The sequence below is a fragment of the Fistularia commersonii genome, chromosome 28 (genome assembly GCF_037954325.1).
Source record: "Fistularia commersonii isolate RoL2024-O1a breed Wild chromosome 28, RoL_Fcom_v1.0, whole genome shotgun sequence".
NCBI lineage: Eukaryota > Metazoa > Chordata > Actinopteri > Syngnathiformes > Fistulariidae > Fistularia > Fistularia commersonii.
The window spans coordinates 2,150,597-2,170,074 of NC_141311.1; the positions used below are offsets into that span (position 1 = coordinate 2,150,597).

General features: G+C 47.6%; 1 protein-coding gene across 1 annotated transcript in view; it reads right to left on the reverse strand.

Moving 5' to 3' along the window:
- coro7 (coronin 7) overlaps positions 1-19,478 on the reverse strand; it is a 138,902-nt gene that overhangs the window by 20,151 nt on the left and 99,273 nt on the right. The gene's annotated exons all lie outside the window — the stretch shown is intronic.

A 19,478-nucleotide genomic window follows, 5' to 3' on the forward strand; every position in this document is an offset into this window, starting at 1 on the left:
CCCCAAAAAACGCGCTTCATTAACGAACCGTCGGTCTGTGACAGCAGTTTTCAGCACCGGCGGACATGACGGCTTTATTAGTGTGTGAGTGTGTGTGTGTGTGTGTGTGTGTGTGTGTGTGTGGGTCCAGGTACACTGCGATGATGAGAAGGTGTTGGCGTTTGCCTGACTGATGGGGATCAGGGAAAGCCAACACGCGGATTATGGCAGAAAATAGAATAAAACAGGACTTGTACGCACAAAATGAATTAAAAAAAAACAAAACAAAACACATAATCCGACATCCAATCGGATTAAAGTGCGTAAACATCCAATAAACTTATAAAAGAGTCGCCAAGGCAAACAGATAAATTATACTAATCTTTCTATGTAATGAACTGTTCCTCTAAGAAAATACATGACGAATTACTTTTAAAATGAATATTAAACAAGAATGAATGAAATGACACCCTAAAATATTGTCGAGTTAAAAGAGAAAATGTTGTCACTGTGGGAAAATTTGCCAGTAGAATTTATTAGAAAATGGATTGGTAGCATGTATAATGTTTACAAGGCTATTCTGGTTATCAAATCAATCTTTTTAATTTTGCCCGATTTTTTTTTTTTTGCTGTCGGTTTTGTGGTTTTTGTAGAAATAAGAAAAGAAAAGATCGTTTTAACGGTGTCGCTAGATGTTTTTTCATCAAAAAAAAAAAAACATTTTGTTTTTGAAGCAAAAAATACATTGCAATGTTACTTTATCATTTTTTTAATTTTTTTTTTAAAACCCACTGTATAAAACTCACAGATGCATGAGAGAAAAAAGCATCAGCCGCATTTACACAAAGATTTGATTTCAGGCAGGGGGGCCACAAAATATTGTTCCGAGGGCCGCGAGTCTGAAACCACTGATGTAAACATTATTATAAATATGACTATAAATACCGCTGTGTTTACTGTGTCTCAAAAAAAAGTGTCCTGAGTCAATGTGGCTGATCAATTTGAATTTATTCTCATTTTTATTTATAATTTTTTTCATTTTATTTTTCAGTATCAAATGGTTCACTTGGGCAACTCGATTTTTATTTATTGATTTTTTTTTTCATTTTATTTTTCAGTATCAAATGGTTCACTCAGTCAAAAAATGTTTATAGTTTAATTTTTTACATTTAACGAAAATGTATACACTTTCTGTTACAGATTAATAACATTAATAGTTATTCTTCATTGCAATATGACCTATATTTCTTTATTTTCGCTTTCTTTTTATGTTATTAATGATACAACATTATGCAGAGGTGTACAAATAACAGTTTTATCGACAAATGATACTAAATATATTTATATGCAATTATATGAATAAATATACTATTTATTTGAAAACTGAAGAAGCCTCTCGGATGAGGGGTGAAAACAACCTTACGGGAAGAAATTCAAGTCCAGTTGCAAAAAGAAGAAGATTTTGACAAGAAGATACTATTTATTTAGCGTAGAATGGGGGGGGGTGTTGTTGTCATCATCCTGGGGGGGCCTAACAGAAAATAATAGAGAAGCACTGCGCTGCACCCACACACACCTCGGCCGACTGGGATGACGTGACCGAGGGGGAGGATGTCCATCGCAGGAGAGGACGGAGATAAAGCTGCGGTCCGGAACCATCCATCTGTTCGACCGGACGGCTGATCGGATATTAAACCGATAAGAAAAAAAGCGACAGACGACCTCCTGGAAGAGGCTAACAAGGTCGTTTTCCAAGTGTCAGAAATTCATCCGATAAAATCTGTCCGCCTACGTCGGCTTGGGTTTCTCTCCCGGCCCCCCGGCCCCCGGCCCCCCGGCCCCCCGGCCCCCGGCCCCCGGCCCCCGGCCCCGCCTCCTGCTGCTCATTGAGCCGTCTGGCGGATGGTTTTGACGCTAAAGAAGGTCCAGATACAAGCTAGCAGAGAAAGGACCCTTTGAAGGATAATGATCTGGTGGCAGCTCCGCGACCCCGTGACCCTGCACCCCCTGCAGGCTGCTTGCATTAGCTTCACCTGTGCAAGGCATACACTACGACGGCATGTGTGTGTGTGTGTGTGTGGAGAGCTACAACCATTCGCCCTCCACCAGCAGCAGATTTGAAAGTGAAGGACTGCGCTGAGAGGAGATATTTGAAAAAAAAAAAACAAAAAAAAAACAATGGGTGAAACAGATTTATCTCCAGAGGCGATTCAGAAAAAAAAAAAAAAAGTTAAAACGGTGGAAAATCCACCCCAGATTGTCTTCATCGAACCGCCGACGGGCTTCTGTCCGACACGCATGTCACATTTCATCCTCTGGATGGTTTCTGGAAAGACGAATAGCGTCGGGCGGAGTTTCCCCTCCTGCTTTAAATTCACACTTCTTCGCTTCTGATATTAAAAGACGGCGGAGCTCAAATGAGAAACCGTCTTCTTCCTCTCCGTCCGAATGTTGCCGCGTTGTCGCCGCGATGCCACCGGAGATGCCGGGGGTTTCGACCTCCGGCTCGCACGCGCTAGCGAACCGACGCCGCGTCGCCACGTCAGATTTCGAGCGGATCCGGATCAAAGCGGCGGATCCCGGATTGTTTTTCCGCTCCGGGCTCTTTTTCCGACATTGGGTTTGACGGCGGCGCGCGATCCCGCGAGTGCCCCGCTAGCGTGGCTATTGTCTGACGTGACAAAACATAGCGTCGCGGTTTCGCTCTTCTTTTAGGCTATCGGACACGGCTAATGGTTTTAAGCGCACTCGCGCCGCGGGCTCCTGGGTGTTCTCATCTCGCCCACAATAGAAGGACTGGGGCGGAATAATCCGCTGGTGATTAAACAGAAGTCATAACAGAGCAACGCCGCCTCGGCAAAACCATCTCCGGAGCGATAAATCCCGGGTTTGGTCGTCGCGTTGGGTAAGAATGTCGGTTCTCCTCCGCGCTGGAGGCGTTTTGCCGAGCGCAGGGACGGACGCTTCCCACAAAAGTCGTTTTAAGACAAAAGAGGAAAGAGCGGTTCCCGGTTTGAGGGGCGAGAAAATAACCCGAAACATCAAAACTCATGGAGTTTGACGTCTCGGTGCGATCGCACGTTAACAGGGAACGGAACCGCAGGCGCCGCGCTGAAGAACGCTCGTCAGTGTTTCCATCGGCGCCGTCCAAAACCCTCCGCCGTCGAAGGTAAAGTGCGGAGGTCGCAGCGAGGGCGTCGTCGACCCAAAGCCGCCGCCGCTGCCGCGCGCACGCCGTCCTCAAAGCTCACCCGAACCGAACCCGTCGAACATCTCTCATGGACTCCCTTCCTGTTTGCGCGTTGGACAAGAAGGACAATTTTTGTCTTTTGGACGTTCAGAACCTGCAAGGATCAGAGCCGGATCTCGCCGTCTCACTTTTCCATTGTGTCTTTTTCGCTTCGGGACACGAGAATGGAATCTGCAGATTTGGTGGTTCGGGATGTTTTTTGTTATTCTATTTTTTTTTTCCCCCTCTATTGGATGTCAGAAGAGGTTGACTTTCGGTTTTACAGTCAATTAAAGGACAATTTGGGTTTTTCCAACGAGAGCGAACGGCTCTTTGGCTCAGCCGCTACGCTAATCGCACGCGGGAAAAGCAGAAGGCGGCTAACGCGACCTTTTCTCCGGTCACGATCGGTTCAAGGACGCTCGGCAGGTGTTCGGAGAAAACACTCGCCGCCCCGCCGAGCCCCCGAAATGAACTTAAGCCGTCAGACTTGCTCCGCTGCGCCGGAGTGTGTGTTTTCTTAGAAGTGCAGCGGGTCGGCCTGCCTTCCCCGCCAGCGCTCAGTAGCCAGTTCATTAGAAGGGAATTAGAGTTGACGGCTGCGTTCCTCAGAAGGCGGAACGGCGAGGGCTGGCGGCGGCGGCGGCGGCCCACGAACTGCCAACAGGGTCGGTTTCCACGGGGGCTCGGCTCTCGCGTGTATTCTCGGCGTTTAATTAAACCCGCCGAGTCGCAGGTTTGCTAACCCCCGTCGCTAAAAAGAAAAAAAAAAAAAAAAGCAACCACTCCAGCTACTTCAGAATAATTCCGACTCGTCATCGGCGTGTAAAGATCCGACGCCGCCGTTTGGAGTTGGAGATCTTCACGGGATAACCAGGATGCGCGAAAAAGGCGACCACCTACATTATATCACACACTGAAGGAATCCTCCGGGACGGAGACTCGCCGCAGGACGGATCTCGCGGTACGTCTGGCATGATGGTGACGTGAAGAATGAAAAGCGAGTTTTACTTTTACAGAAAAGGAGGGGGAACGACGGCAAGGACGTGAGGAAGGCGCTGCGGAGGCTCGTCCGGAGGGAGGAAACCCCCCCCAAAAAAACTAACAGTCCATCCATCCATGTATGCGGCGCGTTCACCCGCTCATCGACACAAAGATACGCAAACTTTGTTCACATTTGCACTTTGTGTGGAGATATAGAGATTCAGCCTCTCATTCACACCTCATACATATTCATTATTCGCACACTATATGGACAAAAATTCACCCTCTCATTCACGTGTCATTTAGAAACCAAAAAACATGAACTCGAATCATTCGATCATTGATCGTGGAGATCCGATCATTCACTCATTCATACACGTTATATAGAAATATGCGAACGTTTAATCAAAAGTCATCTAGCAACATGTGACCCCGTCATTCACACATCACATGGAGATGTGCAGCATTCACGCCTCATAAAGTCATATTAACATTTACATCTCATGTACATCTCGTACAGTTACAAAAATTCGCATCGTGAAAAATTCACGTCTCATATAGGAAAAAAAAACTCATCCACACGTCATAAAGAAACAGACAAACATTCATTCATTTACGTGCCATATACAGGGCTGTCTCAGGAAATGAGAATATTGTGATAAAGTTCTTTATCTTCTGTAACGCAATTACAAAAACAAAAATGTCATACATTCTGGATTTATTATAAATCAACTGCAAGTCTTTTATTATTTTAATATTGCTAATTATGGCTTACATTTTAAGAAAACTCAAAAATCCCATCTCAAAATAGTAGAATATCTTGGAAAAATTATTATATATATTTTTTTTTTTTCAAATTTTCTGAGAAAAGTCCTGTAGACTAATATGTACCCTGACATTCACACCTCATATAGACATAAAAACATTCAGTTATTCACACGCCAATAGATAAAAATTCACCCTCTCATTCACATGTCTTATACAGGACTGTCTCAGAAAATGAGTTCTTTATCTTCTGTAATGCAACAAAAAAAAAAAAATGAGTTACTTTTTCATGATATTCTAATATTTTGAGATGGGATTTTTGAGTTTTCTTTTGATGTAATACGTAATCAGCAATATTAAAATAGTAAAAGGCTTGCAATATTACAGTTGATTTGTAATGAATCCAGAATGTATGACATTTATGGTTTTGTAACTGCATTAATAAAAACAAAATTACTTTTTCATGATATTCTAATATTTTTGATAGGATTTTTGAGTTTTCTTAAGACGTTAGTCGTAATCAGCAATATCAAAATAATAAAAGGCTTGCAGTTGATTTGTAATGAATCCAGAATGTATGACATTTATGGTTTTGTAACTGCATTAAAAAAACAAAAAATACTTTTAAATGATATTCTAATATTTTTAATAGGATTTTTGAGTTTTCTTAAGATGTGAGCCATAATCAGCAATATCAAAATAATAAAAGCCTTACAGTTGATTTGTAATGAATCCAGAATGTATGACATTTTTGTTTTTGTAGTTGCATTACAGAAGATAAAGAACTTAATCCCAATATTCAAATTTTCTGAGACACTCCTGTAGGAACCAAAACACACGAAGTCGCTCATTGATACGTCGCGGACATACAATCATTCACACGATAAAAGTACCGCCATTCACCCTCTCATTCACACATCGGGCCAACGTCAAGATCTCCAGCTACTCCGAAATGTGTGTCTGTGAAGCAGTGTGTGTGTGTGTGTGTGTGTGTGTGTGTTGACGGCCCCCTCGGAAGAGATGCGTTCCGCGTTAACCCCTGGGTTCAGCATCAAGGGCCCGGGCCAGATGACCGTAAAATGACCTGTCGGCGGGAGCCTGGGAACGCCGCCGGCGACCCCGTCTGCTTCCAGGTCACCTGACCCAACCTGGCTTCCTGTCACGGTTGCATTCTGCACGCCGATCGCAGACGCGGCTTTTGCACGCTCGCAAACGACACGACCCTCCGCCGAGACGAGGAAATATGGACGGAAATAAAAACAACCCCCCCCCCCCCGACGAGTGTTTGGAAGGTTCGATAAAAAAAAAAAAAAAAACCTTTCGGATCAAATGTGAGCGTTTCACACGCGGTGAAGTCGCCAAAGAGCGTTAAAAAAAAAAAAAGAGGAGTGAGCCAGAGCGGGACGTTTCCAGAACTGCTGAAATCGTTTCTGAATGTTTGTTAGATAATATGTGTCGGTGCTCCCAAAAAAAAGCCGGAATGAATCCGCAAAATAACCACAAAATAGAGATTTCAAGGTCCAAATCGGACCAATATCGGGGGATTTGACGGGCGATTATTTCCCCCTGATATGCAAAAGCCATTATTTTGCATACCGGGGGAAATAACCGGAACCACCTTAGTTGTGTTTTCGTGTTTTTTTTTTTTTTTTTTTCCCCTTTCTTTATTAACTTTACCTTTTTTTAAGATCGGGAAGACGTTCACCTCCGAAGCGGCGACAGTCAAGCGAACTGGGAACATGTTCGAAAAAAAACCAACCTCTTCCGTTTGCACGAATCAAACAAATTTCATAATTCAGTGGTAATAACCCTCTGAGCGTGTGTGTGTGTGTGTGTGTGTTTCTAGGCGTCCAATCGCGGGAATATAAATCTGTTCCTACGGTCACGTCGGGAGGACGCCGCTCTCGGGAGAAACGGACAAATCCCCATAAAAGTGAAATGATTTAAGAGCGAGAGAGTGCAGAGCGTTGGCTGGAACACTGCGGGGAAATGAATGTTTGGTCGAAAAGCTCTTTTATTGACCAGATCTTTAGCATAAGCTATATTTCCTTCACTGCCGTGCGGTTTCGAAAAGTAAAAACTGCTCTCGGGCACCGAGCGGATAGAAAGCGGACGGAATTTTAACAACGGATGGCGATGTGGAGGAGGACGCAGAGGACCGGGAGGCCCGTCGGAGGTTAGATGTTACAGAAGAAGGATGGAAAAGGAGCTGCAGGAGGTGAGGAAGACCTCAAATAGAGACGAAGATGGTTCAGATGGTTGGAGCCGTGCACAGGTGGCGCCGTCCCTCCGCCGAAACCGCCGGGCGAATGGAAAGCGGCGTGACGTGATTGATGGAAACGCGGGCGTGCACGTGCACGTGCGCGCACACGCGTGTGAAACTTTCCTCCGCCGGCCGCCGAGATGGAAACACTCCAATCGTAAAAACCCGGTAATTTACAGACACAAAACATTACTGTCTACTATTTGTTTTTCCTGCAGGCTCGGGTGCGAGTGCAAATGAGTGAGGGATAGAAATGTAGAGGAATATAAACTTATAACAACTTCTGCCGTCTTTTTTTTTCTTTCTTTCTTTCCATCTCCGTCCTCTGGCTGCGAAAACAAACTCCGGGGCATTTTTCGAACACAGCCTCTTTCCACCGATTCTCGCTCGCGCATGTTCGGACTCGGTCATCTCTCTTTTCTTTTTTTTTTCCAGCTCGAGAGAGAGTCGGTTAACTCGGTTATCATCCGCCAAATCGAACTCAGATCTCACACACACACACACACACACTTATCAGTCGCGTCTATTTGTCTATACTTGCTCTTTCTGGTCCGCGGACGACTTTTGCCACTCTTATCCCCTCCTCGGATCTGTCTGGGACGCTATCTTCAAATTCCACTGCGGCGGGATCAAGATCGACGGCTCAGGAACGCAAAAATGCGTAAAAAAAAAAAAAAAAAAAATCTTTTCACGGACATTCACCGACCCCCTGCGGCGCGTCGGGTTATTTCAGAATGGCGTCATCGTCCCCCCCCCCCTTTTCCTTCCCTCCGGACCGAGGCTTTACCTTTCCCCTCCTTCTGTCCAGGGTGGAGCCGCCGCGTAGGAAAAAAAAACAAAGTGTTTTACTGTGGGTCCGACCGGCTCGCGCTAAATCACTCCGTTTCATGACCCGAGCCGGGATATCTGCGGCGAAAACCAATAAAAAAAAGGCCCGGCGCCCCCACGGCGGATTTACTGTGAGAGGCCTCGGACTCCGGGAGAGGAAGGGCGGAGGGAGAAAGAGAAAGAGACGAGATCGCTATCGGGGTTTGGATGAGCCGAGGTTCAAGAAGCTCCAGGACTGGAAACCACTGCAGGAACCTTTCAGGAACTGGACCGATGGGCCAGCGGAGGAACCTGGGATTGTGGACCTTCAGCTCCAAGAACCGTCGGAGGTGCTTTCCGAAGGTCCAGTACCAGATACATCTCGTGGACGGCAGAGCACCATTTTTAAAAGCTAATGCTACCTAATGTTTTTCTCCAATATTAGCTCCAATATTAGCTCCAATATTAGCTCCAATATTAGCTCCAATATGGGCTTCTCCACATGGCGAAGCAGCGCAGGGAGAAGATAAAAACACTCTGATAGTCCACGGTTATTATTCCGCCAACGCTGTGGCAGCTTCCACCTCCACGTTCTTCTTGGGTGGTTCGTTTTTGAGTGCGTAGCTCACGGCGGCTCGTACCGTGATCCCTCACTGCCCGTGGGAATGCAAATCCAAAAAGGTTCACCTGGTTCCTGGAACCAAAGTCGAGCAAGATCTTGGAACTTTTCTGTCAGAAAGCAGCTAAAAAGAGCCGGTGCGACAACGACTGACTCCGGTTAGCTTCCTTCATTAGCCGCCCCGGACTCGCTCGCACACAAACAAACACATTCCAGTTGGCCTTCCCTTCCATCTCCATTCGTGACCACCCGGACAGAAGAACCGTCACTAATGCGGAGTTTGGTATTCCACAACAACGATACAGCGATCCACGTGTATAAACGTCACATTGCAAACAGACGGGTCGCGACGGCAGGACGCCGGACGACGTACGCAAAGAAACATGGCGGGTATGTTTATGTGAAACGCAAGGACTCGCCGTCTCGGAACAACAAGCCACGCTGACCAGACGTTTACAAGCCCGCATCCAGGCTCTGCCCGAGGGAGGAGTGGGGAGGTTGGCGCTTCCACCGCCGCCGCCGCTGCCGCCGGGCAGCTATCAGCAATTTGTCAACACAGCAGACGCCTCTTCCGGAGCCAAGCGCCTGCGTCGAATTACACCCAGCTGGGCTTTTGCCTCGTAGCCACAGACGAGAGCCGGACGGCGGGGAGCCGGAAAGCGATTGTCCTCTGCCCTGTTTTGTTTTCCGGGCCTCGAGATCTATCACCTGGAGGGAGCGCTATCCCCCGCGTTAGCTGCGCGCCGGCTAGCCTCCATGAAACCTCCTTCCCTTTCACCGGGCGGGGCCTCCAAACCAGATTTATGGGTTTTCTTGTTTCGTATTTGTTCCGGCCGGGCGGACAGTGTCAGCAACTCGGTGAGGTGCCTCCACCTACATCACATGACCGACCAAAAGACGCTAATTACACCTTCCCCTCTGACTCAGACGGCTAGAATACCATATTTTCTTCATTTGGTCCAAATGAATACCTTTATATGAGATTTATAGCCGCAGCTGCCGTCTCTGCAAATCTCACCATCGGCTAAAAAAACAGCCCTGACACATTAAATTTAAGATGTAGAGATAGAAAGATAATTATACGTGACGTATCGGCGAAATGATGCACAGAATGCCAAAAAAAAAAAAAAAAAAAAAAAAACCCACACAAATTTACGGAGTTGCTCGCCGCGACACGTCGGGATCGCTCGCCGTGACCGGTGGCTCACGTCCCTGTAATAGCACGGTGAACGCGCATAGTGAACATACTGTCGCCGAAGCTCCGGGCTATTCGCTCCCCGTATTAAACCACAGGCATGCTGTTGTTACGAAATACCTGAAATACCCGACTGAGGGGCAAGGGGAAGTGTAGCAGGTAGAGAAGGAGGAGGGGAAAGCAGCGCCTGAAAGGGGAAGAAGACGGTGAAAGTAAGATTTGGTATTACTTTTTTGGTACAAAGAACTCCTTTGATAAAAATCATTCAGTTCAAAGGGGATCTTTAATTCGAGCATACCGTAAGAGACGCAAGTCACGCTAACTTCACTTTCGATCTCCAGATCCAAAGTTTCTGGTCAAGCTTAGAAATTTACCTGAAAGTTGCAAAGCGGTGGGCCGGAAGTGGCGAAGACGTTCCAGTGGTACCTTCTGGACCTTCTAGTGGGTTGACACAACATCAAATCTCAGTGATGTGGACGGGTTTCTCTTACGGGACCTTGAGTGCCCGAAGGAGTGAAGCGGGACATAGTCCTCTGAGAAACCAGGAGATGGTGAGAGCTTTGGAGTGTGGTAAAGATCTTCCCTCTCACCGTGTCTTGACTTGTAAAACAAGTCCTCGATTATACAAATCTAATAAAGAGCAGAAGTCCATCTCTCAGGGTGAGCCAACTCTTGCTGATGGACCCAACGGGGCGGAGAAGGAGTTGCTGACCATTCCCTTTCTGAGGCGGAGGCTTCGGCCCGTAGCCGGGTGAGTTCATGAGCTGTTTAGCAAACTCCAAATCTTTTATCGCCACGAGTTCAACAAGCCAAAAGAGCAGCCAAGTGGTAGGGCTTTAAAAAATCAACAGGAAGACACCTCCCGCTTCAGGGGTTCTGGAAAGCGAGCCAAAGAAAATCGGAGTGATTTACAACACCTGGATCTTCCTTCCAGGTCTGCAGCCTCGGCCCAGGACTTCATTTTCCTGCGGCGTCTCGGCATCTGCCGTTTGAACAGCGCGATGCCCCCGTTCGTCGGGTTCTCCCGTCTTTCGGTGAGAACTTCCCCGGGAAGACTACATATTCTGGAAACTCCTGCTCCGCTCTGCCAAACCAAGCTTTAAAGGAGGGCAAAGAAAAGCTGAGAGAAGACAAAATAACAGGCTGCTCACAATCATGGTGTCTCACACCTCCGTGCTAAAGAGAAAATGTGTGTTCTGGATGACTATCAGCGGTAGAAACCAGAGGTCAGCCACGCGCTCTCTACTCTCTCTTGTCCTTTATCACTCTTATCAGGGCCAGAACGCTAAGCAGAAATCCCGGATTATCAGCCAGAGCGCCTCTATCCGCAAACACAAGATACCGCGGCAGCCACATGCGCCCACTCTGAGGGACTCCGAAGGCTAACTCGTCGTGAAAAAATGCACATCCTGCAGTCGTTAAGGGGAAAAGTGTTCTCAATAAGTTTACAAGATGGAGGATTCGGGGTTGTTATAATGAGTAACAGTAAATAAAACGAGCGCCGGCGGCTCATGCAGCTCCGAGGCTGGGGTTTCTGCGCCTGCCTGGAATGAGAAATGCCAGCTCGCTCCGAGTCAACACAGTAGTAAAACTCAAAGTGAACCGCGGTGTGACCTCTCGGCGGCCGTCCCATGAAAGGGACTGCCCCAGCGGATTCTTGAGGTCTTCGTGTCGGTGGCCTTTTCCTTACGAGGGCGATATGCCGTGACAGGACCACTTAGCGACGACAGAGGGCCTAAAGGGCCATCATTTTTAAAAGAAACATGCAAAAAAGGGACAATAAATGTGAGGGTAAAGTGTTTAAAAATGGCATCCTGTCTGCCGAACCCGGCGTCTTGAACCCGCCGGCTGAAGGACAAATGCCGAGTGCGTGCAAAATGGTGTCAGAGTTAGCAAGCCGGAGACCTTTTAAACCCCAAAATAATTCGCTTTGCATACGTGTCTTGCAGACTCCATGAGTCTCCTCTGGTCCATTTCACTGTGGAACCTCTTTCATACTGAAAAGCTCTGTCCAGCTCCAGGAACCAGCCTCCCCCAAGGGGAACTTTTTAGTTTTGCACTCCCAGGCAGTAAGGGTACCACGGTAGGGACCACCGTGATGTGCACCTTAAGCTCCACACCCAAGAAGAAGAGGAAAAAGACACGGACAACAAGGTAGAAGCTGCCACAGCATTCATGTTCTGCAAGACGGGAACTGAGCCTTTCAGTTCCCCAAACACATTCCTCTGCGAGCCCTGGAAACCCCTCTGAGGCGGAGCAGGTTCACAACTTGGACCTTTTCGTGGGTCAATTTCTCATCGCTTATATCCGTTTTGTCCCGAGAAAACTGCTGACCAGTGACCGCGGTAGTTTTTAAACATGGTGCTCTGGAGTCCGCAAGAAGTATCTGGCAATGGGCGTGGCTACTCCAGTTCCTCCAGTGGGAAAGGGGCTGTAATCACGGGTAAACCTGACGTATATTAGAGGTTCCTCACCAGAGGACAGCTTTATGACCAATAGATGGACATGAGTAAAGCAAGCAAGAGAGAGACCACCTGGGAAGAGTCAACAGAATGATGCCAGATATGGACTTTTATCTGCATTTGATTACGCCATTGGGTGTTTGTTCACACACAAACAATGACAACTTCTGCTTCCAGGATGTGAATTATTCCGTCCTGTATTTGCCATGTTTCTCCGTCACTTCCAGGTTCCCATGGCCACACATTCACCATGGATGCTACCGGCTTCTCCGCTTTCTCCTTTCCCAGGGCATCGCAATAAAAAGCGGCAAATGTCATCAATGAAATATATTTTTTCATTAGTGAGACGCAGCCGGTTTAATAAGGACAAGAAAGAGCTGCAATTCAATGATGGACGAGGAGGAATCAAAGCACGTTCTCTTCGGCTTCTTTCCCCAATTCCAATGAAAGAAAACCAATTTCTCATAACTACTCGAGTCCATGCCACAGGTCCCTGGTTGGATTCCCACAGCGGGAATGAAAGCAAAGGGTTGAACGTCTCTATATGGCCTGTGAGCGAGGGAGCAAATGTTGTATGTTTCTATATGGCCTGTGAATGAAGGGAGCAAATGTTGTCTATTTCTATATGGCTTGTGAGCGAAGGGAGCTAAGTTGTATGTTCCTACATGACCTGTGAATGAAGGAGCGAACATTGTATGTTCCTATATGACCTGTGAATGAGGGAGCGAACGTTTTATGTTCCTACAATGACCCTTGAACGAGGGAGCGAACGTTGTATGTTCCTATATGACCTGTGAATGAGGGAGCGAACGTATGTTCCTACATGACCTGTGAATGAGGGAGCGAACGTTGTATGTTCCTACAATGACCCTTGAATGAGGGAGCAAACGTTGTATGTTCCTACATGACCTGTGAATGAGGGAGCGAAAGTTGTATGTTCCTACATGACCTGAGAATGAGGGAGCGAATGTTGTATGTTCCTATACGACCTGTGAATGAGGGAGCGAACGTTGTATGTTCCTACATGACCTGTGAATGAGGGAGCGAAAGTTGTATGTTCCTACATGACCTGAGAATGAGGGAGCGAATGTTGTATGTTCCTATATGACCTGTGAATGAGGGAGCGAACGTTGTATGTTCCTATATAACCTGTGAATGAGGGAGCGAACGTTGTATGTTCCTATATAACCTGTGAATGAGGGAGCGAACGTTGTATGTTCCTACAATGACCCTTGAATGAGGGAGCGAACGTTGTATGTTCCTATATGACCTGTGAATGAGGGAGCAAACGTTGTATGTTCCTACATGACCTGTGAATGAGGGAGCGAACGTTGTATGTTCCTATATAACCTGTGAATGAGGGAGCGAACGTTGTATGTTCCTACAATGACCCTTGAATGAGGGAGCGAACGTTGTATGTTCCTATATGACCTGTGAATGAGGGAGCGAACGTTGTATGTTCCTATATAACCTGTGAATGAGGGAGCGAACGTTGTATGTTCCTATATGACCTGTGAATGACAGGTCGAGGGTGAACCCTACCTCGTGGCCAATGACAGCTGGGTTAGCCATGCCCCCATTAGGAATCAATGAATGAATTAGTTGATGCAACATGCTTGGATGGTTTGAAGGAGGGAAAGAAAGGGGGAGAGTTATGACCAATGTTTCAAACAGCTCATGAAGCAAGTATTCAGCAGCTCCTCTTCATCTCCATACGACCAAACCTTAAGAAATGAATTTGGATATTATGACAATTGTAGTAATTTTGGTCAAAATAATGTGCTACACAAGCAGGGTTCAAAAGTCTGACGGACACTGAGCTTTTTCTGAGGGCCTAGAAAAATAAAACAAATAGCAAGAACGTCATGCTAACTTCACATTTTTGAAAGAAAACATGTTTGTAGTTTTGACAGAAAATGTGGGATTAAGGGAATCAGGCAATTGTGGTGAACGATTTCCCGAAATTCGCTCTAATTGTCATCGGCCCTCCTCTTGTTCTCCGGCTTGATCGCCTGCAGAGCCTCGCGTCCGCCTAGCTTTTGGGTACTTTTGTTTTACAGGCATGAAAACCAGCGGGCGTACCGTGAAGAAATACATCACCTCAGACCAAGAGGTCCGGGGCGTGTCGACACTCGAGCCGATGTTGAAGGACACATCGAAATATACCCCGACAGCACGGGGTGCCGTTTTGGCCGGGAGTTGATGCGGTTTCTGATGTGGCTTTACATTTAACAATACAAATAAGACTGCGGACCGTTCAGAAGAAACGAAGAGGAGCGAGAAGCTAGAAGAGCCCCTGGCTATCTCCAGCGCAAGTGATGTGGCAGCTGAATAAATGCATGGAGCCAGGTCCGATATTTTCGATTTTCTCTGAAGAAGAGATTCCTGGAGACCTGCTGCACTGTGAGTCACCCTGTCTACGTTGCAGCCGAGGACCGACGACGCAAACATCTGGTGTCTGGCCGGCAAGCGGGACGGACGAGCCCGTCACTTTATGGTTGTTCCGTCCTTCTTGCTCCATTAATCTGGAATAAAACCACCCCCGAAGCTGCTCTCGGGCTCAGACGTGGATGAGAACTCGCTGAGTTTTTACCCCTCAGATGTTTCTCAGAAGTGAGGGCTCTTTGTGAGGTCCTCAAGATCCAACCGATGGGTGGAATCCTACTCTTCATTTGGGTCGCTCCCCTCGGGGGCTGCAAAACCGAATCATCTGCTTCCATCTAGCCTCTACGTCATCTTCTCTCACACCAACTAACCTCAAGTCCTCTTTGCAGAATCTCCTTTTGGTCCTCCTCTAGATCTCCCACCTGGGAGCTCCAACCTCATCGTCCTTCTACCAGCCCTCCTCTGTCCACATCCAAACCATCTCAGTCTGACTTTATCTCCAGAACGTCTAACATGTGCTGACTCCCTCATGGACTCGTTCCTGATCCTCGCTCCCAAAGAGAAGCTCAAGATCTTCGTCTGCTGCCTCCCATCTTCTCCTCAGTGTCTCCAAACCAGACAACATGGTTGCTCTCAACGCCATCTTCTCCACCTTTCCTTGTCTACTCTTGTATCTCACCAGTTCCAACCAGCTAGCACAACTTTCCTCACTTCTTCTCCACTGCTCTGGACTGTTGACCCTTGGTACTTAAAACCCTCCACCTTCTCTATCTCCACATCTCTGCATCAAATGCGTTTCCTTGGTTAGCACGTTGACCCATATGTAGCACATTAGCCGTTTTATTTGCACGACATCTATGATAAGTGAGGCGGCTCATCACGGTTATTTTACAATCCGCGAGGAACCCGACTCTCTTGCCCTCGCATTCCCGGAAGTGTTGCCAAGCCACTCGGATTAAGACCGTTAAAAGGTTTAAACTGATTTATAATAAAATCGGCGGTCGGCACGATACGTCAATCGGGCAATTTGGAAGGGGGACGAGAAAATGCGAGAGTTGCGTTTGTAGTGGGAGGGGATGGCGGCCAAAGGGAGGAACGGCCATGACGAGAAGGTGACTAGGCGTTCTGAGAGGCCGGGGGTTTCTCACGTTCACGTTTTTGGGAGATACAAGTTTGCAAGTCCTTATTCGGTTGCGTGTCCTTTTGCGTGATCGACTGGTAAGCGGTCCCGGGTGAACCCTGCCTGTCGCCCGATGACAGCTGGGATCGGCTCCAGCAACCTCCACCGCGACCCCGAGCGCAGAATACGCAGCGTAGCTAATGAATGAATTTCACAACATGTACCAAACTGCCTCGACTATGTCGTTGATGTTTGGTACATTTTACTGATCCTTGAGATTCACTTGCTGATGAAGTACAGGATCAGAGGTTTTGGAAGGTGTAACAGTATGCTAAGGGTCAAGAAGAAGGAAAGGGCAAGAGGTACCCTAAAAGACCACTGGCACCCCAGGAGCAGGAGGACAAAGGGGAAGCAGCTCTGAAACCGAACCAGGAGGCTCCTCTGCTACGTTGTGCGGGTATGTATGCTTTGAGAGTTTGGCTCCAAACCAGTGTTTAGTAGGTTCCCCCGAGGAACCTCATCTCTGACTGAGTGATGGAGGCCTACGTGAGGACAGCGCCTCGAACCAGGTGGCCCCGGTTTGCCTTTACAGCAAGAAGAAGTGGGCTCTTCTGTTGCGGTTGCCTCGTCTGCACTGCTTTTCAAGCGCTCATCAGCAGCGACGCGATGACGGACGGAGGTCTGCGCCGGGCGGCGGAGGAGCCGAGGTCGACGGCACGAAACATCGCATTCTGGCATCTCGTTTCAGTTTGTCAAGACGAGGACGGCCTTTGTTTAAAGCCCGGGATCTGATTCTCTTCCGTTTCGTTACGGAGTGCTTATTTTTGGTGGTTTGACTCCAAATCACGGCCTTCATAAGAACACGGAGATTCCTGCCCCTGAATGGCATCACTGGCTATTTCCTAGCGAGCGCAGGAGTTTTCTACAGTTACACACAAAATAAATGCGGTGGGTTTTAATGGCTGACCTTTCCACCAAATCCATTTAAATGTGAGCAATTTTCAGATTGGTGGTCTCCAAAGCCTTGAATCTTTGAGATGTTGAAACACGAAATCTAAAAATACAGCATCAATTATCTCCGACGGAGAAGGGATCTTGTGGATTTAAAAAAAAAAACGGGCTTTCCAACGCCACGCGTTTGACTTGTTGCCCGAACCCGCGGTGGAACTTTCCGCCCGCGCTGACTCGAGGGATTCGTGTTTGCCTGCGACGCCCCGGGCGTGGGTGAGTCCGGGAGCACCTGCGCCCTGGAGGTGCCAACACCCAGATGACCCAGATGAGGAGCTCGCCTTCGGCTGATCTACCTGGGCGCTGCGGCGGCGGGCTCGACGGGGAGATTTACGGCGGCTTCTTCCGATAAAAGGTAAAGATGGCGTAGGACACGCGAGGCCGGGGGAGCGTTCGACGACTCCTCACGTGCGATTGAGCGCCGTAGGTTGAGATTTATGTGGCGACACCCAGTGTTGTCTACGTTTGAGGAGCTGGTTGTGGACCCTGGGGGACCTCCGCGGACTCCTTTCTCTATTCCGGCGTTTGCGGTAATCCTTTGCAGATGGTACTGCGAGTGTGTGTTTGTCACATGGACGATAACTCAAAAGAGAGCCGTGGATTCGCGTGGAGGCTGCGATCGGACAAAGAGCAAAAATACTCGGAAGGGGGGGATGCGAACGCAGGAAGTGAGGGGGCGGCTTCAGAAGAGCCGAGCAGAAGGCTTGACACCGGAGAGAAGGTTGTTCTGACTTTCTCTTGTTGTCGTTACGCCCCCCGGCAGAAACGCAACCACAAGGTGAAGTCACAGCCCACAAGAAAGTTCAAGGTTGATTCATTCAATGTGTAAAGACACGTATCTTGGAACATATTTGGGAATTTTCCAACTCAACCCTTCATTGGTGCTAGCAATCAGTGCATTTCCAAAGGGTATAACTGGTTCAGTTTCTTCTTCCTTTGGGTTCTTTCCACTGGCCACAGCAAATCACCTGCCTCCATACAACCCTCATCGCTGCATGTAGAGGCTACATGGAGAACATGGAGACTCCACACAGAAATGCCCCATTGTCAGAAGCCAACCAGGGACCTTCTTGCCGTAGGGCTGTCGGGATCTTGGACTCTGGGTTAATGTGCATTTCCCTTCACCTCTGCTCTTCACCGGAGAGCCTGGTTGAGCAGCAGATAGGCGGTTTGCTACTCGCAAGGCCCTTGTTCCAGAGTTCTACGTCTTTCCTCGCAAGCTCATGAGACTCCTATCGCTCCCAAGTCCAGAGTTTTACGTCTTTCCTCGCAAGTTCCAAGTTTCCGAGACTCCTATCGCTCCCAAGTCCAGAAATCTATGTTCCTTTTTCCCCAAGTCCTGAAACAACCCGGACCCGACGCAGCTCTTCATTCGTCTCCTTGTGAAATAAACCCCTCTAGCGCCTACCTTCTCACAGTGTCCTTGCATTTGGGTCAGGTACCCTCCAAAATCATGACAGGGGCAGAAGCACTAACCACTGCACCACCCAGCTCATGAGACCACAATAATAATAAAGTCATACAAAATGTTCATGTTTGCTCGCGGCTGCGTAGCCGAACGCAGCAGTACCACCGGAAGTCGAGAGGGGCGGCGGTGCCTTGTATGCTCAAGTGCAACCAGCAAAAAGAAGCAAGAGCAAGAAGACGACCCGGCAAATTCTCACAATGCCTTTCTTTTATTGTACATTCCACCGCCGCCATCTTTGTTGCTGTCGTCCGAAAGTGGACTCCGCACCGCCCTCTAGTGGATCCACCGCTTAACAACCACGGCAACGTAAAGGGGCGTTGAAGCATAAGTGAGCCTTTAAAAACAACAAAGATGTTCAGTATCAATACTTGATGGCCAGAATTTAGTGGTGAAACGTTACATAACGTTCCAGTGAGGATAAGAATGCCGGATAAAATAAAGCCCAAAGCGGTATGAAGATGCTGGAGCGCAAAGAACGCGAAAGAGACACTCAATTATACTTCAAGTGCTCAATCTATTGTTTTACTTTTGGATTTATGTCCGGCGGACTTGTGAAGATCCAGCCTCTCTGGTGAGCAGCGAGACGGAGATCGGCTCTTTATTAAACTAATAACTCAAGCTTGGCGAGGCCTGGAGCCGATGAGACACGCTTTCTGGAGAGAAGAGTCGCCGCCTCTTTGTTTTTCCACACATGTTGAGATTTCTGGCACTTTCCGCCCTGCAGATTACACCCAGTCCCCGTTTTGTGTTGGTTTTTTTTTTTTTCAGATACCAACGATTGATGCGTTTACGCGATTTCAGGAAAAAAAAAAAAAAAAAGCCGTAGTCGCAGCACCGACGGTCGTTTCTGCTTCCACTAGAAAACCCCGGTTCGTCTTTTGCATTTTTTGGGGGGCAGTAAATATTTATGTAAAACACATGAGCTCAACTTGACTGTTGGAGAACATCTGGACCAAACAAGTTTCTTCATACTTTACAAACGCGTAGCACGTTGCTGCACCCAAAGAGCCGCCTCGGCGGTAAAGAGGTGCGCTGGTGGTCCATCGGTGTAGAATAAGAATTAAAGCAACTTCGTTTATCCCGAAGAATATTGTGCCAGAAAAATATAACAATAATAAATAATAGTAGAAAAATTGTATAAACAGTAAAAAAAATAAGAGAAAAAGGGGAGATTAAGAAACACAAATAAACTAT